At 33.2% G+C, this 24,314-nt stretch overlaps 1 pseudogene across 3 annotated transcripts; it reads right to left on the bottom strand.

The window, feature by feature from the left end:
- Positions 1-11,365: 11,365 nt before the first annotated feature.
- On the bottom strand, positions 11,366-12,705 carry LOC145018605 (putative E3 ubiquitin-protein ligase XERICO pseudogene; annotated as a pseudogene). Of its 3 annotated transcripts, XR_013667089.1 has the most exons (3): positions 12,527-12,705; positions 12,353-12,424; positions 11,366-12,016 (listed from the first exon to the last, which is right to left on the bottom strand). The product of XR_013667089.1 is annotated as a putative E3 ubiquitin-protein ligase XERICO pseudogene, transcript variant X2 (transcript). The 3 variants fall into 3 exon arrangements; XR_013667088.1 differs by lacking the exon at positions 12,353-12,424 and having other exon boundaries at positions 12,527-12,703; XR_013667090.1 differs by lacking the exons at positions 12,353-12,424; positions 12,527-12,705 and adding an exon at positions 12,194-12,346.
- Between the last annotated feature and the right edge of the window lie 11,609 nt (positions 12,706-24,314).

The raw sequence follows: 24,314 nt of genomic DNA, 5'->3' as shown, positions 1-24,314 counted from the left end.
CTTGGGTGGATGCAGTGCAGTCACGCCAGGTCCTTCCCTTTTGAATCGGAAGTACCTGAAACCATAAACAATAAGTTGTAAGCACAAAGCTTAGTGAGTTTCTCAAAATACCATGTACCATACATACAATAGAGGATGCTATGTGCCAACCATAGTCTTGTCATTATTCCACGAGTCGTATCATGGTATTTCCTTATTGGACCGAGGCCAAAACTCTGGGTCTTAAAAACAAGTTCCAGGAGCCACCTCCTGTTCTTCCATGCAAGCATCACAAGGGCAACCAACATACTATCTAAATACAAAAACTATCTACCTATTTGTCGGGGTCCGATCCCTGGTCTTGCATACAGTTTGCCAGGAGCCACCTCCGAGTCTTTCATACAAATGCCAAGGGCTACCCGTTGTCTTCCTATATAACATAAACCAATAGGTTGGTGTTGGTTCCTTCGACCCATAGTGTAGTGAGGAGACTCACGTCAAGCTGCTGAATATCACAGAAAAAAGCTCGAACTGCCGACCCGAGAAATCCCCGCGCTAACAATATCAAATAACACCAATGAATGATTGGTCCATGTCCCATATCTGGAAACCTAGTCCAACTGTCCAATACTCATGGTAAAAGTCCATTTTACCCTTTCCTCACTTGGCCCAAAATCTGAAGCCCAAACCAATATCAACAAAAGCCCAATATGGTCCAATATCCAAATTGGGCCTAAAACCCATCATGGGCCTAATCCAAGAAAGTTCATCATATTAGAAACAAAAATCACATCAGAAGTCTAATGGCCCAACAAGGCCTAAATTTGACCCATAGGGCTTCTACACAGATTGTCTAGCGTTCCTTCCTAAGACGCTTAACATCCAAACGTCGAGCGTTCAATTGCAAACGCCTGACGTTTGCTCGCTGTTCACCAACTTCCAAACCAAGGACTTAATGGCTTAATATATCAAGTCTAAAGTTTAGATCCATAGCTAATAGAATGTCTAAATCCATAAAGTTTCTAACTTTATGTCCATGCATGGATACAATGAACCCAACACCAAGATCCTAACTTAGGGTCAACTAAAAGGCTCCAAAACTCTTCCACAAGTGACTATGATTTTTATGTGTCAAAACACCTCAAAATGTCTAAAAGGACAACCTATACACTCAAGAGTAGACCATACTCATAAAGGCTAAGATTTAGGATCAAAATACTTCAAACTCCAAAAGTTAACAAGATCTAACAAAATACAAGCCAAGTTCAAAACTTTATACCACCTACAGGTTGCTAGGATGATGAAGATCCCAAATCTAAAGCTTCTACAAGATTCCAAGCTTTACCACCACCTTCTTCTTCCTTTGGAACACACAAAACACACACTAAAGCTTCAAAATGCAACAATGGGACTAGGGTTGCTAGAAGGGTCATTCTAAAGATGGAGGCTGATGAGAGAAAGGTTTGGGGGCCATAAGGATGCTTAAATAGGGTGCAACCCCTAAAAATTAGTGTTTTTGGTCTCTGCATGCAAATATGTGGTGTCCTTCATAGAATGTGTGGCATTTGAACGCCTAACGTTCTATGCCAAATGCTTGATATTTGGACCAAAGAGCCAAAAATGGAAAGCATGGTGTTACAAGTCTCTTCCATTTATCCTCAAAATCACTCCTTACTAACACCCATTCATACCAGATACCTTGAACAACACCACCCACAACTCCCAAAAGAATTGAGAGAACAACTTTGAGATACAACATCATACCAGACATGCGATCGAACCAGGCCTTAGCAGAGCTCCCACTTCCTTGAGAAGAACAAATCTTCAAATCACTAAAGTTAACCTCATGGAAATAATCATTACCACCTTGTCCGAAATCCAAAATTCTAAGACCCTGCCTGACTCCTTGTCAAACAACCCACTCCGAAACATTGTCAAGTCAACTCCATATTGTATTCCAAACTAATCAAAATACTTCCAACCCTTGATTATCTTGTTGTTTCCGCTAAAACATAATCATTGACCATTTCTTGCTGCAGAAAACTTTTCACTTGATAAAATACTTAGATAATCCTTCGAGTAGAAGACTCATCCCCACAATGGTTAGACTCAAACGAGAGCTGCATAGTAGGGTCGAATCAATTACCTTGAGATTATTTAATCCAAGCTGCAAGTGACTTAACATATTCACCAAATAACAAGCGACTCCATACACGGGTCCTAAATCACTAATATTGCCTCGGGCCCATCTTGTTGCCCCCTAGTTACTTTCCAAAAGCAGCCAAGACCTCCCTGGTCCCAACTTATCTACCGAATAACCAATTTACTGGATTTCCACCAGTTGTTTAGGCTAATACTCTCACATAGTCGCACCACGCAATTTCTGAACGAAGGCCTTGTGTGACAAGAATTGATCCAAAACCTTTTAATAAATTTTAAAATCCAATCCAAACCCGCTCTGTAACCCACATGGTTTTTAATAATCAAACGCATACCCTTGTCCACCAAATCACAAGATATCCAAACCCGCCCCGTAACCAGTAAAATTTTTGAGTAATCAAACACATTTAATTTAATTCTTAAAATAACATATGTTAAATAAAACAAATATTACTTTATAAAACACATTATGTACTCGAGGACTTTTGATTGGAATTAAAATCACTATTGTAGTAACTTCCGATTGATTTTTGATTTTCGATTGTAGTGATAGAGAATATCAATTGCAAATTTTCTTTTAGTTGATGAATGACTTTATTGATTTATAAATGGAATTAGTGATTGCTTGATGAAGTATAAATGAAATGACATCATGATTCTTGGTAGAATACTGGAAGTTTAGAAGTTGACTCCTCGAATCCTATGTAAAAAAGTATGGTCTTTGGACGTTGTCCTTTGGACTTTTGATTAGAATTAAAGTTAAACTTTAGGCAATATAAAATATATATGTATAATTCTAAAATTTATACATGGCGAGTTATAAACCGATCGAATCGATGATGATCCATACCCAACATTTATACATGGCGAATTAAAAATTATGCTCCAAACCCATATAATTCTTATGGGTTTGGATCGGACCAGGGTCAAAACCTGCTCCATTGTCTGGCCTATCCACAATTATAAGCATAAACATTAGTGAGTTCCCCATTATACTACATATTCCATCATATATAAAATACATCGACACGAAGTGTTTGGCTCTAGCGCCGATTGTCCAAATCTCCTATCAACATAACATACGTAGAAATCATATATGAAATAACGGGTCAGCTCCAACCCCGAGTGAATGATATGGGCCAAATCATAGTCTCATAATCACATCATGCCATGGCCAAATCATGGTATTTTCTTGCAACATTGAGGGCCAAATCTCGGTCTTACATACAACTGTCTGGGGCCAGATCCTGGTCTTCCATATAGCTTCTAGGGGTCAGGTCCTAGTATTCCATAAAATTGCTTGGAGCCAGATCCTGGTCTTCCATACAATTGCCACAAGCCAGATCCTAGTTTTCCATACTATTTATAAAGTCATATATAGTCATGTATAAGATAGACAATCGCACAAATGGTCCACCCGAGAGCGAACAATCAGACAAGAACATCACAATAAGGCATTAGACCAAGAGTTCTCACGTTATCTAACTTAAACTACATACAACCAATGTTATCATTATCACATAATCACATAACATATACCCTTAGAAACTATCCCTCCCTAGTTATCATGCCACTAGTTAAGCATATATAATTATGATAATTGGCCTTCCCCAGTTACCCTAACCAAACTTAACTCCTAAAAGTGTCATACGGTCAACAGTCAAGACCTTACCGATCTAACATACCATGACACTAAGTGTCCTATACATCACATACAAAAGAAGGAATTATATTCGTCACTAGTATACATTTACTCTAACAATACCACTATCCTACCATACAAAGTATATACAATAAGATACATTACATTGTGAGAAACTCACCTGAACTAAAGAACTGGAGAAGCACAACAACACTCTCACACCTTATACTGCTCAATCCAGTGAACCGTCTAACACCAAAAGAGATAAATCCCCAATCAACAAACCAAATCCTTCAAGTTTGACCCCAAGCCAAACTAGTCAAAAGTCAATGTTCAACTGTTAAAAAAAGTCAATGGTTTGCCAATTCAACATCCATCATGACATGGTGACCTCTTGGCCACGTCGTAGGCATGTCCAGACAAAACATTCAACATACAGAACATTTCCACATAGTGGGCCTTCCTTGGCCATGTCATGGGAATGTTAGGACCAAATTAATCGCGAAGCGAGACTCCGTGACGACATGGCCACTACTTGAAATCATTTTTCTCTCATTAAGAACTTAATCCATTAAGTCATCTGCTCCAAAGTTCCAGAGGGCTTCCTTTCCCTCAAATAAACCATAAAAATCCTTACTTTATGGGCATGGATGTCTAATGCATGTCACACCAAAAACTAGGTCAAAAGGGTAAATAAAATGGAGTTAAAAGGGTAAATAAAATGGAGTTAAAACTCCATGCATTGCACCAAACAACATGAAAGTCTAGATTTGAAACATATGATGACCCAGGGACCTCAAGAAGTGATAAAGTTGCATAATTTATGAAAACCGATCATTTATATCTACATATCATGAAGGAAATAAGCTAAAAAGTTTATATCTACAAGGATGAACCATAAAGGTGGGAACTTGGAGACTTACCCAATTCCAGAAGATGCACCAAGAAATGGAGACAAGATGCTAATTGATCATTTTCTCAACAAAACCTTCCTTCAACCTTCAAATGGCCAAAACACCAACAAGGAGCTCAAGATACAAGATTAGAGGCTAGGGTTTTGAGATAGGAGGGTGGAGGTTAAGGGGAATGACCTAACCCTAGAGTTAATGCCTTTGAATATGGAGAAAACCCCTAAAATCGTGGGATTTGGTTGTAGCAGCTGCTACGTTGTAGCCTACCTCTTTCCACGTCGTGGCGGCCACTAGGAATACACAAATTGTAAGAGCCATATGTCATGGTCATCCATGCACCACGTTGTGGCATATATGTTTTCTCCAAAAACCCCATCTTTGATCCCATCAAGTCTTTAGTTGATCCATTATGGAAAATGGGTGTTACATGAGAAAGAGTAGAAGGAAAGATCAGAGAAAAGATATAAGAGGTAGATGACTGAAAAGAATAGAAGTATATGCAATTAAGAGAAAGAGCTTAGATGACAAAGTATGAGAAAGAGAACGAAGAGAAAGATAAGAAAAGACAGAAAGAATAACATACCAGACATAGTGTCTAATGTAGTAGAGATTTATGTTTTGCAGGTTTAGGTAACAACAATTGTTGTACCAGAAAAGAAGATTGGAGCATACAGTCACAATTGAGATAGTAGGTTGCTATTAGTGTATTTTCCTTGTCGTTCGAATTTGTATGTAAGATTTTATTGTAAACTTGTGATTTGTCTTGGGATATAAAGTGGTTTAATTTTTATAGAACTCTGTAATTGTTAGATAAAACTTTGATATATACCTTAAATTAGATGTTAGAAATTTCGGGTCATTACATCGTTGGTGTGTTTTGTCACTCAGTTTTTAGAATTTATTAATTAGTTGTGTAAAAAGTTATACGTAGAACGTTAATAGGTTTGTTATAGTGCGTAGTTAATGATATATTACCTTATAATACTGTAAATATACTATCTATGCTTACATTTTCATATACAAAGTATCATGGTTGAAGTTCATGCTGCAGACACCAAATATACTTTCCTTGGGATCATTGAATATATTGTATTATGTACATGTGCCATAATGTTTCAGTATGAGAATATATTTTTTATTGATTGCTACATATCATGTTTTTATCAAACATAATTGGGCAGTGATTCAGTTTTTTACATCAATTTTTTATTGCATTTTAAGGTTTTAAGGATGAAATAAAGTGATGATACTTTATTTCCAATCAATTTATTTTTGAATTTTCCACACATACTTCCCAGAAAATCGTTGCGGGTTTATATAATTTCAAACCTTATTATTTTTCCGTTTCTAAAGTTATTAACTCAACAAATATCTTCCATAATAAATAAAAATAATTTTATCACTTGTTATTCTCTTATGTATTATGCCATATGTCATTTTTTGGTAAATTTGGTTTAAATTATATTCATGTGTTATTTTGTAGTTTATTATTATTATTATTATTATTAAGTTTCATATAATACTTAAATATAATAAATACAATAATAAACATATATCTAATTCATTTATGCAACTTTACTTATAATTTCTAAATTTCTAAATTGAATCCAATTATTTTGTTGTTTATTTATTTAAATTATTAGTTTAAATTTAAAAGATAAATAAGCATTTCAATTTTAAATAAGCATTTCAATTTTAATAATTAATATTTTACTTTTTTTTTCCTTATAAATTTAAATTTTGTAAATTGTTTGGTCTTTATATTTGTTTATATATTTTTTTAAATGAAATCATGTAATACATGGATCTTACAACTAATAAGTTATAATATAACTAATAAAATTTTGGTTACGTAACGTACTCATACCTCGTTGGTCTAGTATTTCAAAAATAAGTTTAAACAAATCATAATTATACTTTGAGTATAAACTATAAAGAGATATAACTTCTTAAATTATAATAACAATTTTTGACTATATACATTATAAATATAAAAAAAACAAATCAATATAAGTTTACCTCTAAAACTTCTCTAGTTCCATTATTCTTTATGTTTGCTTATATTCCCCGATAGCTCTCAATTTCTTTATGATATAATTTTGCAATGATAGAAGATGCCTAATAATGCTATCTCTGTTTATACCAAATTTTGGATCACCTTTTAAAATGCTTCAGTACATTCTAAATGCCTAGTCACACTCCATATTTAGACGCGTTATCAAAATTGCCACGACACGAAATTATACGTCTATTTGTTTTATATAGAATCATAATATTTTAATATTTAGAGAAAATTATTAATCTAACGAAATTTTTTAATGACTTCTTACTCTTTAACTAAACTTTAGGATTTAACCCAAAATAACCATCAAAATTGTAGGTAATTAAAATGGTTTACTTTTTCGCCAATGTACCTACAGTTTTGGCTTTCGTATATAAAGTTTTTTTTTTCATAATTCAATACAAAATTGTAGGACCTTAAAGCTATTTCCTCTAAATGATCTACTTATCCCAAATAATAGATCTAAAATAGTTTACTATTTGGTTAAAAACCCAATGGTTTTGAGATTATTATTATTATTATTATTATTATTATTATTATTATTATTATTATTTGACTACTATTTGCTAGAAGTTGATTACTATTTTATGCATTTTGACTATTATATCGTACCTAGTATATATTACAAGAATGATTTTTTTAGAGTAAAAATTAATGTTTTTTTTCTTGATCTTGTTTTCTCTCAAAAATCATAGTACGAGTTCAAGTGAGTAGCTAAAAAAAATCCCAAGACTGTAGGTTTTTTGAGGAAATAATAGACCATTTTAGATCTACTATTGGGATACACTAGACCATTTAGAAGAGGAAACTGTAGATCATTTTAAGGTCTACGCTTTCGTATTGAATTATGAAAAAAAATTCCTTATGTATTAAAACCGAAACTATAGGTAAGTGAAGTAAACGATTTTAATTAACTACAGTTTCGATGACTATTTTAGACAAAGTCCTAGGTTTTAGGTAAAATAATAAAAAGTCGATAAAGAATTTGACTAAATTAGTAATTGATACTAATATTTAGTTTTCTTATCTAAAACTATTAGGTGCATGCATCTTTGTTTTGCTTTACATGTAAGAAATATATTGAAATGTCGTATGTAAGATGAATCTAGTTTAATTAAATTACATATATGTTTTTTTTCTTTATTATTCTATTTTTTGTTTATCAAAAACCATAATTCGTTGATTTAAATATATTACACATATACTTCCATTAATTCTATAATACATAAGAATAAGAATTGACTAGCAAAACAATTAAAATCTATAACTTAACAAAGATATATCAATAGTTCGATACATTTCAAATGAGCACTACGATCTATAACTTACAAAATATACGACAATTCATTTCGAATTAGCATCATGTATTAACAAAAAATATTATCAAAACATATATTATTTTATGATCTATATAGCTTTAATAATTAATAACTTATATAACTAAAATCGTAAAATATACATGATCAATACTAATCGAAAACACAGGTATTACAAACATGTTTTACATAAACTGCATACATAATTTATGCATATAGAACTACTGATAAGGAAATATACAAATATATTACATGTATTTTGGACATCTTTTCTAGATGATAAACTCATTCTTTTTTTTTTTTTTGAACAGCAAAGCAAAAATATTATAAAAGCATTTATCAGTCACAAGCTAGAAAATGAAAAAAAATATATATATATATACAATAATGTTTTTGATAATAAACTACGCCACAACAAGAAAGGGTAATAATATTTGTAATAAGACCAACACCAAGATGTCAAGGAAGGGTAATAAATTATATATCCCAAAAAGAAAGAAACCTTTTTCGAAAAAATACTTTGACTCACAGCCACCCAATAACAAAAAATACACACCAAACACACGCATTTGACCCAGGCTGTGAGAAAGTATAACACCAAAGTGAAATATTGTTAATCACCTCGCAACAAGTTTGTAACTCCATCAACTCTTGACTAGTAAAATGAGATCTTTTCCATTGCCAAATCCATGACATTGTAGAATCCGATAATGAATATCTATCAGCAAGACAACAATGTTTAAAATTTTCTAGCCGCCTTTACTTCTATTGGTGATCAGGAAATTCAAGGATCACCTTGAGAACTTTGATTCATTAATTGATATGATGCAATGAATGTACTACAATTAAAAGCATCTGATTTAGTCTTATAGCTTCTAATAGATATTTTACTGAATCTGATAAGAGGTTTAGTCTTATAGCTTCTAATAGATATTTTACTGAATCTGATAAGAGGTTTAGCTTAACTCAATCAAGTTTTAAGTGGATTGGATCTCACTCAATAAATAACTATCAAACAATCCCTTAGTCTTATTGGTGTTAGACGAGTTAAATAAATGTTACACATGAGTTTGTTTATTGTTAGTCATCGCAACTCCTAAATTTCTAAACTTTGACTCAATATTTATATTTTATCAATTAAAATTATTATGCTTTTATTGATTATTAGTAAATTTATTATTTTACTAATTTATTGAATAATTTTTAAAATTAAATATAAAAACTAAGTGTTATAGTATAAATGTTTGTTACGTTTTTTTTTTTGAAAATCAGACCATTTATTGATAGTATTTGGGGATCTGAAATGGAACATACTTATAATCGGTTAGGATGAACCTATATCTTTTCCTCTATATCTGGATCCAATCAGATCCAATTTGTGTAAAACCATTTCTTTTGGTGATGTCATAAATCCAGTCTGGATCAGATTCTAGAAATATTCAACTCTAGGTGTGGTTCCTTTAACCCTCACCATTTTACATGATTAGGATCAAATTCATCTATTGCAAATGTTTTTTTTGCATGACTTGATTTGTATTAGATCAAAATCTCATACTTCACACTCACTCATGTAGATTCCAATTACACTAAAGATTCTAAAAATATAAGATGATCCTAAACTCATAACTAATTAGACATGCAAAAAAAAAAAAGTTTCGATCTCATATTAAATAATTTAATTTATCATAAAAAAAACAATCCTTATAGAAACAAACACATCGTAGTCTATTTTTCTCCGTTTCTTCAGTTTTTGGGATTGACAATTTGGTTTCAGTTTATGTCTCTTTTTTTTTTCATCGTAAACTTCAATGACTTTTTGAACATTTCTATATGCAATGTAGTTGAGCTCTCATGTTGATCCGAATGAATCATCCTTCCGCGGAGGCAAATCTTTGCCAGGTAAGAGGATATATTAGTTACTAAGTATGTTCTGCAAAACTAGCTAAAAGCTCTTAAACGCTCCGTGCCGAACACGTCCACTATCTACCAAAAGATTTCTAGCCCAATAGCAGCAGATGTTGTCCTCTCTCATTGAGATTGAAAGTTTAACTCAATGACTCATATCGTGAACATAAGTGGAATTAAAAAGTAATTTAGAAGTAGATTAAATTTACCGTTAAAAAAGTTAGTAGTTACTAATGTCAACGAGTTATAGTAACCAACATCACATTTACAAACTAGAAACATAATTTTGACAATAAATTAGAAAAAGAAATAACAAAAAATACTTAACATTTTATATAACTTACAACTACAAATTAGAAACATAACGTATAAACTAAGACAAAGATCACGAATTCTTACAAGTTAGATTACGTATCTTTGCGTATTAATTAAGTGGTCAGAAGCTTGAAGGAAACAAATGTAAAGATGACAACAACCAAAATGGTTTGGAAAAAACAATCGGTCTTAGCGCCATTTTATTTGTAGTGTTAGTATATATATATATATATATATATATATATATATATATATATATATATATATATATATATATATATATATATATATATATATATATATATATATAAAAGCTTTTTTTTAGCTTACCGGACTTCCACACCACACCAATATAAGCTGAAAATTGTGTTTGGATAGAAATAAGTCCTACGTATAATAAGTCAAAATTGATAAGTTACGTCCCTAAGCTTATAAAATATAATTTTAGAAAAATGCTTATTATTTTTCACAAGCTTAACCAACACACTCTTATAATGAATTATACACGGGGAGATTAGGTGTGACTTATTAGTCAACAATAAAGCAAAAGTAACGTCCAATTTAGTCCAACTACAAGAGGGTTTTGGTGCAACCACTAACTACAAGTCAATTGTTTTGTCTTTACATTTCAAAATTAAATATTTTGAGAATTTTGGTATAAATAATATATCGACCATATATTTCTTAAAATTTAACACAACCATTAGTTTGTGAGCTCACATGAAAAACTTTGTTAATTTTGAAGTTATGTATATGTTAGATTAAGTTCTTATTTGTAAAGGACAATACTGTAATTTTAACTGACTTGTATTTGTAAAAACTAAAAAGACAAAGGCAATATGGTAATTTTAACAACTTGTTCGGTCCAATCATACCCGTCCAACTCATCTCCTACCAAACACCAAGATATTTTTGTCAGACATTTTGTCTCATGTAATGTTGAACTCAACTTCTTTTGCTCATTTTATGTCTTCAAATGCTATCTTAAATGTGTAGTAATCGAGCTACGAATCAGTAAAAATACAATCGGATTATAATAAACTAACCACAAAATGCATCAAGAAAAAAAAAAAAAAAAACTAAAGAGTTTCTCAGGTGCACACAACACCGGAAACCTTACACAGTTTATATATATATCTATCATGTATATATACAAAAACAGGCAAATTCCGAAGTCATCATCAACAACTGTACTTTTGCACTAAAAATCACCCAAAAAAAAAAAAAAGAAAAAGAAAAAAAGACAACTTACATCGGGCAAGTGTTTTCTTCTTCTTTTGGAATCATCATGTGGTTTCGGCAAAGTGGGCAAGTGATGTTCCAGTATTTTAACCATTTTTCAACACAAGATTTATGGAAAACATGGCCACAAGAAAGGCGATTGATTTCTGAATCTGGGTTGAACTCCACCAAGCAAACGGAGCATTCTTCTTTACTCCGGCAATTTATGGTGAGAGAGTCGTAAAGGAGCGACGGCGTCCGGCTTCTGAACTCCTCCATGTAAGTTTCCGATGGGGTTCCTCTACTACGTTCGACTGATTCTGTTATCGATTGATTGGAGTAGTCTTCCCATGAGGTGACATGGATTCCGATGACGTGAAGGATTGATCGGACTATTTCCTTCATGATTGATATTGACATGGCGGTGTTCACCAGAATCACGCAGAGGACACCGGCGTCGGAGGGGGTTGGGTACGGCGACAGACCCATTTTGTCGGTTTTAAACCTGGAAACATTGAAATCGAAATCGAAATCGAAATCAGAAACTTGTTTGAAAACGATGTTAAAAATTGTCAAATTGAAACCCTAATACTTTTGAAGAGTTGAACACAATCTGTTGATTTCAATAATTGCATCAATTTAAGAAAAATGTTGAACACCAAAGAGGGGAAGAAAGATTGACCTGAGTACTTAATTGGGTTTTTGATTATTGATTTAAATGGTAAGATCCGAAACACAAATCATGATTTTTAGCTCAAAACATGTTCAATTTGGTGAAGAAAAAACACTCCTCAAAATTGATATTTAAATGCAAATTTCTTGAAATCGAAACAAAACCCACAAGAGATTCAACTTCAACACTTCAAAAAAAAACGAGGACACCAGCAAAATAGATGAAATCCAGATGCCAGATCTGTAAAAATCGAATTCTTTTATACTTAAACGAGCCACTTGAAATGAAAAAAAATCTTGCAAAAAAATAAAATAAAATAAAATATAGAGATAGAAAACATACCCAAAGCCAGGGTGAGCTTCAATACGACAGGGGTGTTTCAATTATTGAATTTGTATCTGAAAATTGAATGGGTTCTAATAATTTTCACCAAGAAACAATTCTGGGAGGCTAAGGAATGAGAGAGGAGGTAGGGTATTGCCGATAATGGAATATGATGATTGTTTCCTCAATAACACCGCCTACTTCAAGCTATATATCATTATTATAATAAAAGAAATATTTATTGAGACATTACATATTTTATGCACATGCTATATATTATTTTTTAGTATCTTTTATTTATTTTTATTTCTATATTCTTTTTTCATGTATTCTTTATAAAGTGTCTTATTTTCTTCATTTTTTTTAAAAAAAATTTATATAAACTCTAAATTTATAAGTTTAATATTGAATAACAATTTATTCTTAATATTCTTCCAATAATGATTTAAAGATATTCAAAATAATATTTAAAATCAAAAAAATTAATATATAAATCCTATATACAAAAAGTTATTTTCATATTTATAACTATATATAATATTTCTTTTATTATATAACTTTTTTACGGGCGTGTTCGGCAAAAATAACTGATAGCGGATAACTTGTAGCAGGTAACTTGTAACTTGTGGCGTTTTGTTAAACATTACATGAAGTAACATTTGGCTTTGGAGCGTTTTGTTTAAACTAAACGCTAAAAGTTTGTAGTGCCGAACGAGACTTTCGGTTCAAAACGGAGCATTTTCTCAAATAAGAACAAAAAAATATTAGGAGCCTTAAGAACCATGTTTTTTTTTAAATTTATTCATTAAGAATATTTTGAAAAAAAAACATTAATATTAAATAAAACAAACTCTCCATTCACTCCTTTACAACTGGCTGTCACCTAATCACTGGAACATCGTTGGACTGCTATAGAATCCGCGACAGATTAACACCAAGACAAAATTGCAAGAATGGTCCCTGTGGTATATCCAAAAATGCTACTTTGGGCCAAACAGGTTTGGACTAGCACCAATAGTCCAAAAGTTTTCATTTTGTTGCGACTTTGGTCCATTTTTCTTGATTTTTTAAAAAATGACGATTTTACCCTTTGTTTTTTCTTTTTTTTAGTTTTTTTTACTCTCTCTCTCTCTCTCTCTCTCTTTCTCTCTCTCTCTCTCTCTCTCTCTCTCTCTCTCTCTCTCTCTCTCTCTCTCTCCCCCCCCCCTCCAGGGACACTGGTTTTCATCTCTTCCTTTTCCATCGCTTTTATCCTCGCAAACCTCCATTTTCCCACCAGATCAAAAATCAAATCGCTTCTGAATCGTCCTTAGGAATCCACTACAATTAAATCTACATAAAAGGGGGATCATTTCTTTGTGGGCATCATTTGATTTGGTTATTCCCCAATTTGTTAGGGTTTTTCTGAGTTATCGAAGCCTCAATCGATAAATCCTTTTTGGGTCACCTTTGTTTTATAACAAAAGATCATCAGACGACGTGTTTTTGGTTTTGGTTTGAGTTTGGGTTTCGGCTCCGTTTTGTTATCTCCAATCCACGGCGTCGTCCGAAACAAATGAGCATGAGAACCGAGTTGTAAAGCCATCAAACTCGATACCATTAGAACCTTTGATGCTTTCATCGTTGTGTAACCTGGAACGATTTTTGCAATCGATTGCACCTTTTGTGTCTGCTCAGTATCCCTCCAAGGTTTATTCTTTTTTCATCCATTTCCTTTGATTCAGGTGAGGAACAAGATCTAGAAGAAGATGATGGGAGCATTTCACAACTGAAAATCGAAGAGGAGACAGTTGGGGTCGATTTGTCAGAGATAGGAGAGTAAAAGGATGGGTGTTTGGTGGTGTCTTGCGGTGGCTGAGGAAGAACTCTGACTGCAACAGTAGCGGGGGCTTTTGGTTGGTGTTTGTTTGACATAACAGAAGGAGGTGGATGGTTAGAGTGGTGATTTCGGGTGGTTATAGTGGTGGTGAGTGGTGAAGTGGTGGGTTGTTCTCTGAAGAAAAAAAAAACAGCAGAGGAAGGGAGATGGAGGTGGCACTGGTGACGGTGGGTGTTTCTTGGTGGCCGGAAAACAGCTCCACCTCTAGTGGAGTTCTCTTGCTCGAAAATGAAGAAGGAGGAGTGGTAACCACCTCCTTTGATTGGTAGGAGAGAGAGAGAGAATTTCTTTTAATTTTTAATTTTTTAGTTAGAAAATAATTAAATAACAAAAAGAAAAGCAAAAAACAAATAGAGAAGGGTAAATCCGTCATTTTTATATTTTTTAAACTGTTTTGGACCAAAGTCGCAGCAAAGTGAAAACTTTTGGACTATTGGTGCTAATCCAAACCAGTTTGGCCCAAAGTAACATTTTTGGACATACCACATGGACCATTCTTGCAATTTTGTCTAACACCAAATTTAGTGGCATTTCTGGTTGTATTCACACCTTAATAGAACAAAAAATTTAGTCCTCATTTATTTGATAATATTTTTAACACATATCATATCATTTTTGCAACCAAATATATAAAATTTAATCCTTCATTTATTTGATAATATTTTTAACACATATCATATCATTTTTGCAATCAAATATATAAAATTTAATAAGTACATTGACAACTTAATTTTTTTTCTCTTATATATTATAGATTTCTTTAAAAAATATATCATTTATAAGACATATTTATAGTTTAAAAATATCATATTCACTGTTTAATAAACATATTAATTTATTAATTCACAGTCTGGTATTTTCATGCATACATTCATTCACAACTTAATACAATTCGTTTTCAGTTTAATACATAAAATTCACAACTTAATTCAATCTATTATACACTGATTCACATATTCAAAGAATTCAAACGAAAACTATATCACAAACAACTACCACATGTCGTGTAACATCCTGTTTTAAATGGATTCATAATACGGGACCGTGACCCGAATATCTGTTACCAGGAGGCTTCGGACCTTGGGGAAGAAAGGTTTAGACCCATTTGGATATGGGTAATGTTGGTTATGTGATGAAAAGGTTCGGTTTGTGCTTTAGAGCCCAAGGGTATCAGTAATGGCGTTGGTTCAGGCCTATTATGAAATTTGGATTTGAGTTCGATTGGTTTCAAGAAAAAGTAAGTTGATAGAGTGTAAGGCTTCCCTTTCCGTAGATATAAAGAACGCCGAAAACAGATAAGGGATGCAAAGTTATGATCATTTGAAGTTAAAACGGTTTTGGGCCAAACCGGGTATGCAGGGCGTACCAAGAGCGAACACATGACGTTCATGGGGAAAGTGAACACGGGCACTTTGGGGAACGTAGGGCATTCGGAGGCCAGATGAAAACCCTAATTTAGGGTCTTGGACCATATTTAAACACCTTAACTTACCTCCAACCCTCATTTTCTTAAGCCTCAATCCTCTATAACCCTAAGAACGAAACCCTAGCCTCCATTTTGAGAGAACAATAAAGATCAATAGATTTTATATTAATGACGTGAATTAAAGACAAGAACAATATTGATCAAAAGTGTGTCGAATGATTAGATTAAAATGGCTCTAGAAGAGTTTACAAAGACGGAACTTTTCTGTAAGAGCTTACAAATGACTTAAGGGCGTAACCCTAATAAGTTACATGCATGCGCTATATATAGACTACATTACATAGTACTTCTGAACCTGGACAGATCCATTTCGGAATAAACAAAAGTACAAAATCATATATTTGACACAACACATAATAAACCTAACAATCTCCACCTTTGTGTCAAATCGGAAGGAGAGTCTTTATTAGGGGTGAGCAAAACCGAACCCGGAAACCGAAAAAACCGATGAAACCGAAACCGAAAAACCGAAACCAAAGTATAAACCGATGGTTTGGGTTTGTATTATTTAGGAACCGAAAAATTCGGTTCGGTTTGGGTTTTAGTAATGTGCGAAACCGAGAGAAACCGAACCGAACCGATATTTATAAAAATATGAATTCTGCGATTTATATATGTATATATATGTCTTCCTTTACTTGTAAACACAAACATATGGCTGGTGTGTTGGCTAAGGAGGTAGACGTATAATGTAAATGACCTGGGTTCGATCCTTGCTCTTGACGTGTTTTATTTTGTTTGCCAATATTCCCTTTGTTTCTTGTATTTGTTACAGCAAAATTGTATCCCACATCGATCAAAGGATGAAACATTCTTCCTAGTCTCCTCTTATATAAAGCAATACAAACTACCAAATCCCACAATTAAAATTTCGAACGGGTTATGGGTTTAAAACCGAAACCGAGTTTGAAAAAACCGGAAAACCAGGAAACCGACCCATCGGTTTGGGTTTATGGTTCGATTTTAAATATTTAAAAACCGATACCATCGGTTTTCGGTTCGGTTTTGGGTTAAAACCGATCCAAACCGACCCATGCTCAGCCCTAGTCTTTATTGGCGTCTTTTCTGCGTGTCAAACAATTTTGGCATTATATTCAGAAGCGAGTTTCGGACACATAAGTACCAGTGTATCATATCTGAAAAGCATTTGAGGTTAGCAACAGAGTTTCCTTTGCATGCTTTAGCTAAAGAAAGAATTGTCTTCAAGGCGGCTGATGAGTAAAGATGTTTGTCTTGCAGAAAGAACATGTTGTTCTCAACTACATCACCATCCTTTCTCTTATAGACTATGCTCCAATGATCCTTTCGTATAACACCCGCCTTCAACTTCTGAAGTCCTTTGGTTGTTCTTCCGGCTTTAGAATGTGCCTATTTTTCAGAACATATGTGATCTCAACATCCATCTTCGCAATTTCAAGGATGTAGCATATGATCATCCTTTTCAAATGTACAATGATAGGCTCATACTTCTTTTTGTGTTTTGTAACGATGTAGAACAAGGAGATCCAGTCATATGGGTTCATAAATGGCAAGTCACCAAAGTGAACTCATCTATAACGTGATTAGCTCCTCTGAATCCCTTGAACTGTATGTTTAGAAAGTCTTCGGTCTGAACAGGAAATCCAACCTTCACGGACCTTATTTTCTTCAAGCTCCAAGTCACGTACTATGGTTTGACATATTTCAAGTAAAACGAAAAGAGATTCCGATTTACTGCACTTTCAGAGATCAAAGACTTCTCAATCTTTTCAAACAACGAAAGAGAAATGCCCTTGGAGTGATGGAAAAATTGAATTGACTTTCCATATCATTGTCCAAGTCAAACGAGATTGAGGGCTCCAACCAGTAGATACTAGGATCATCAATCGCTTCTTTCTGAATGTGCTCCATAGTCCAAGCTGGAAATAACGATTTTTTAGTTTCAAGCATAATTTTCGCATTCTTAACCTCAACTTCTTATGCCTCTAATTTCCTCCGAAGAGACTGAATATCATCTAGCTCTTTGTCATGTTTTTCTATGGCAATAATTTCTTCTTCAGTCATTTGCAAATTTTTATCAGTGTCATCTTCCAAAATGCCTTTGCCCTTGTCTTTGTCTTTACCTGAACCAAAAGCTACATTATCCTTCTGATCAGTTGCAGACTTTGTCTGTTGTTCCTTGTCTCCCCTTGTTTTGGAGAAACCTCACTTCCCGAAACACCTTGAATTTGATTAAGCATAGCAAAAATTGGTTGAAGCTTGTTAGATAATTGATGTCGTATTGAGACAATGAATAAGGAGTAATGAGTCTCAACAAGCCTCATCAAATATTGGTTGATCTCGGAAACACAAGCTTTGACTAGAGTTCGTTCATCTTCAAGATCAACATTATGCTTAGTAGCATTCTTCAGTTTCACAGAATGGACCTTGGCCATCTAAGTTTTCTCAGCCAATTCATCCATTATCTTGTATTCAACTGCCAAGTCTTCTTGTAGCTTTTCAATCTTGGAGATAATGCAGGAAGTGAGTTCAACATTTTCAACTTTGATGTCGGAACGAAAGAGTGAGAGAGCCTCTTTCTCAGATTTTAAAGAGGACCCAAATCGTTCGATCACTTTATTCATAGAAGTTGTATTGTTATCAGATGAGGTTCGAAAATCAGTCATGAAATCCTTCACTTCTTGATACAGTTTTTAGAATGTTGCGGTCGTTTGATAAATCTTCTTTTCTGAAGCATAGATGGCTTTGGTTGCTTCTTCAAGGACTTTTGCATTTACCAATGTGAGCATCTCCACAATAGCTTTATCAGATGTCAACATGTAGTCCCATTTGGATGAAGATGACTGATTGGAAGGCCCCTAGATTGAATCCAACTTCTCGCTCAGCTTTGCAAACTACCATTTGGTTATTGGAGCATCATCGTCATCACTATTGAGGTTGATAATGAAAGGGCTAAAGACAAAATCAGTAAAGGTCTTATGATCATCTCCGAACAAGATGTCGTCTTATTTTATGCACATGCTATATATTATCTTTTTAGTATCTTTTATTTATTTTTTATTTCTAGATTCTTTATAAAATGTCTTATTTTCCTTAATTTTTTTAAATTCATTTTATATAAACCCTAAGTTTAATAAGTTTAATATTAAATATCAATTTATTCTTCGTATAATGATTTAAAAGATATTCAAAGTAATATTCAAAATCAAACAATTTAATATATAAATCCCTATATACAAAGAGTTATTTTCATATTTATAACTACATATAATTTTTTTATTTTTGAACTTTTTTATATCTTACTTGTGTATAATTTTTTATATTTTATGCGTACAATGCATGGGTTCGTAAATATATATATATATATATATATATATATATATATATATATATATATATATATATATATATATATATATATATATTCCGGTTCCGATGATAACTCTTTTCTCGGCAAGAGGGCAATTTAAAAAATTGAAAAAAAAATACAAATCATAAAATCGAGCATAGTAAAAAAAAGTTAGATCATTAAAATTGAATAATGAATCATAAAAAATGAATCATGGATCATAAAAAATATTCCATGCTTCAATTTTAATGATCTAATTTTTTTCTCTCTGATATAGTATTATGTTCGATTTTATGATTAATATTTTTATATTATTTTTTTTCAATTTTTTAAGGTGTCCTTACGAGTCCTCACCTGATCCTTCTCTCTCTCTCACTCTCTCTCTCTCTCCCCCCCTCTCTCTCTCTCTCTTCCTCTCTCTCTCTCTCTATATATCTCTATCTCTCTCTCTCTGTATATACACACACACACACTAGAACATAGTTAGACTGCCATCGAATCGCCGACATACTAACACCAAATTTAGTGGCATTTTCTAGTCATATTCACAGCTTAATAGAACAAACATTTTAGTTCTCATTTCTTTGGTAATATTTTTGCACACATATCATTTCATTTTTGCAGCCAAATATATAAAATTTAATAAAAAAATAGAATTATACCTTGACAATTAATTTTTTTCTTATATAATGTAGATTTCTTTAAAAAAAATATGTTTTATAAGACATATTCATAGTTTAAAATATCATATTCACTGTTTAATAAACATATAAATTCTTTAATTCACAACCTGATATTTTCATGCATACATTCATTCATATTTTAGCACAAAATTTATATAAAATACACAACTTAATGCATTTCGTTTTCAGTCTAATACGTAAATTTCACAACTTGATACAATATGTTATACAATAATTCACATATTCTAATAAGTCGAACGCAAACTATATCTCCACCAACTACCACACGCAGCCCACTACCATATGTATCACTATCGCAATCATCCTTTATTCTAAATCATATCTTTTATAAAATCATGGATTAACAACTTAAATATTATATTCACAATTTAATAAACCAATAAATTCACTAATTCATAGTTTAATGCGAAATTATTATAAAAACTAATACATCCTTGCACACACACACAAACATATATATATACACACACACACACACACACACACTATTACAGGTCTATATCCTTAAACCTATCCAGGGTCTCGGATCTTAAAGGAGTCTCAGGATCTCAAAACATACTTCAGGATCCTGATCATCACCATTATTATTTCCTAACGAAATTAACGTGTATATATATATATATATATATATATATATATATATATATATATATATATTGTTTATTCTTCATGGGTGCATGTCAACAAAAACCTCATCAATTCTGAAGAATAGTTTCAATCAAGCTTAAGACCTGGAAATACCAAGTCAAAACAACATGCAAATACTTCTTCAACAGGATCTCGAGGATATCAAACTTTTAGTTATTCAACCTACGCTATAAATACACATGTATAAATCACAGTACAACACAACTTAGACTCACTGAATCATTTGTACTCGTACTCTTAAGCTTACTATGTACATTTTTTTCCGGTTAACAAAATCAAACAAGACAGATGATCATTATCACCTCCTAAGGTTTTATGTCGAAGATCTTAACACGGATCAATGACTTTCCTTGTAAATCACTCGTTCTATTTTGATATCAGTTCCATATTCATATTAGTTATAACACCATAACCTTTCATACAATTTGGTTGATATCTCTTAGATTGATTTTTTAGCAAAACAATTTGGCGCCATCCATGGTACCGTGGTGTTCATAATTCTCGAAGATCATGTGTACGCAATCAATCACATATTTTTCCTTTTTTCCTACCATTTCTTCAAAGAATATCCCACCACCTCCAAGCGGACCTCATGGTTAGAAGAAAACGTCTAATACTTTTAAAAGGAACACCTCTCCGATCACTAGCCCTAGAGATCCAAGATCCTTGGGGTCCTAATTGAAGGGTTTTGAGCATTTTAACACTCCTAAGGTGTACATGCAACCCTTAATACCGTGGATCTATATTTTCTCTATTATATATGCAAATATCAATTTTTCCAAGGTATTGTTCTAAGTAGCATAATATGAAGAACATATAATATAAATTCTAATAGAATTACATACCTCTTTGTTGTAGCTTGATTCCATGGAGCTTAAGAGCCTAGTGCCTCAAGTGTGATACCTCAAATGGTTCACACAAATCACCAACATCTTGGAATAACTTGAGAGAAAAGGTTCCTATGCTCAAATTGGCTAGCCCTCATGTGTACACACACTAGAACCAATTTCTTGAGCCATGGGGTCCTTATATATGGTGGCTATTAGGGTTACACCATGTAACTCATGTATTATCATATTCTTCATGCTCCATGGGTTAAAACCTCAATGGAGTATCCATGGGTTACTCCACGGTTTAGCCCAATATGAAGAACTATGGATCATAAGCCCACATATATAAGAATGAATGATTTACACAATCAATCCCCATATATTTAATTAATCTCTTTTGATCACAAAGTTAATTACAAATTAATTCTTGATCATACTAATTAAATGTAACGCCCGTAGATACGAGCTAGTCAATTAGAGACGTTAAGCGTCAAAAATGACTTTTTGATGGAAGATTATTTTGAAGGAATAATCTTAATTAAGTTATAGTATATGTTACAAGGTTTTCGTGCATATAAAGAACGCCGAAATCCGAGTTATAACGAAGAAGTTATGACCTGTCGAACTTTCGCGATAGAACCGGCACAACACAGCGCGACGTAAAAAGTGAATTTACGTTAGAGAGATATTTAGCCTTAGCAATCTAAATGAAAGTCGTATAATATGTTAAACCATGAGCGTGCATAAAAAGAACGCCCAAATCTGACTTCGTATGAGGAAGTTATGATTTTTCGAAGTTTCGACTTAGCGGTATTCAGCCCGAATGCTCAATTTGAGACCGAGCGGTTTTTAGCCAAAATAATCTAAATAAGAATCAAAGGTCTCGTTAATAGGAGTAAAACGATAAAAAGATAGGCAAAAACGGACGTCGGATAAAGAAGTTATGATTTTATAACGGAGTTTTCCTGTCCCGGCCTACTAAAAATAAATAATAAAAATAATTTCAAAATTAGCCGACGGAGTCTAAATGAAAGTTGTAGATTGTAGTCTCACCTATGCGGGGATATAAAGAACGTCGAAAACGGAGTTCGTATGAGGAAGATATGAATTTTTTAAGTTTATTAAATATTTTCGATATTTTATTTAAATATAAATTTTCGATATTAACCAAGGGGGGAATCATCGGGCTTATCCAGGTTACGCCCCGCGTAACCTAAGATTACGCCCCGCGTAAATCGGCCTTTCAGCCCCTATAAAAGGGTGTCGAGGGCAGCCGAGTAGTTTGCTCATTTCTTCTCGTTTTCTCGCGTTTTTGCATCGTTTTTCGTGCAAGAAATATCCAGAAGCCCCGGTATCATTCCCGAGCCCCGAAGCAAGTCCCGAGGCCCTGAAGATCCCGAGAAGTGTGATTCTCGAGCCGAAGCTTTGCCCGCGAGGAGCCCAGTTTTTGTGAAAATCTTCCAGATCTACCAAAGAATACTACTTCTACAAGTCGTAGTGATGTCTGATCATCTTCTAATCAAGTGAGTGCGTAGTTACTTTCTTCTAACACATAAATATTAAGTATTTGATATAAAATACATGCTATGTGTATAATATAAAGTTGTTTATATGTGTGGGTGTATAGTCCCTTTCATAAACATGGGTATAATACAAGTATTGTTTGAATGTATTAAGTATATGTTTGGGTGAGTGTGTGGTTACTTTCTTCTAACGCATAATTATGAAGTATTTTATACGAAATACGTGTTATGTGTTTATATATTGTTGTTTATTTGAGATGAGTCTGGAATGGATGTTTTATATAGGTATTAAATGAGTTAATATGTATATGTATTTTATATCTACAAATATGTTGGGTAGAACATGGGTAGATGAATTAGATGATGTGTGATGATAACTAGGTGATGAGAAATAGGTGATGATAATTAGGTGATGAGAAATAGGTGATGATAATTAGGTGATGAGAAATAGGTGATGATAGAAAGGTGATGAGAAATAGGTGATGATAAATAGGTGATGTGAGATGAGAGGAGATACCATAACCTTGACCGGCGAGGTGGCAATTTGGCGATGTAGTCATCTACCAGAGTATAGATGGCGACCATGGACTATTCTAGATGACCCCGTGGAAACACCAACAGGCTCATAACCTGTAGGTGATGAATTACGAGTCGTGGCGATGTTGTGGCTACGTATTCATGCGATGATACTCTAACCCTTACTATGAATTACGAGTCTAGGCGATGTTGTGGCTACGTATTCATGCGATGATAGACTAACCCTTACTATGAATTACGAGTCCAGGCGATGTTGTGGCTATGTATTCATGCGATGATAGTCTAACCCTTATTATGATTTACTAGTCCAGGCGATGTTGTGACTACGTATTCATGCGATGATCCTTAGGAAAAAGTCCTTAGGAACAAACATACAAGGAAATGTGATGTAAGGAGATGAGAGGTAAATACGATGTAGGAGATGACCCTTAGGATAATTCCTTAGGGAAGGTACTTAAGAAATAAATGGAGATAACGAGTATGGGTAATTGGGTTGATTGTTTGATGATTTTATATATATATATATATATATATATATATATATATATATATATATATATATATATATATATATATATATATGATATAATATTGTGGGTTGAAAACCCTATATGCTCACCAGGCTCCCAAGCCTGACCCACTCAGTTTAATTGTATCACAAGTATCGATACGAAGCTGCTTTGCACTGAGAGATTAAAGGAGATGTAAATCATTAGTGTAATTGAATGTAAGTTATGTTTATGCTTATATGTCTGTATCGGAACATGACATCCCGATGTTTTATTATTAAATGAAAATACATTCTCTTTGAGAAATGTTTTGATAAGTTATTATCATATCTTGTTTTGGGAACAAATTCCGCAACCGTTTT

The sequence above is a fragment of the Lactuca saligna genome, chromosome 9, assembly GCF_052625555.1.
Source record: "Lactuca saligna cultivar CGN05327 chromosome 9, ASM5262555v1, whole genome shotgun sequence".
Lineage (NCBI taxonomy): Eukaryota > Viridiplantae > Streptophyta > Magnoliopsida > Asterales > Asteraceae > Lactuca > Lactuca saligna.
This window is presented reverse-complemented; position numbering and strand designations above follow the sequence as displayed.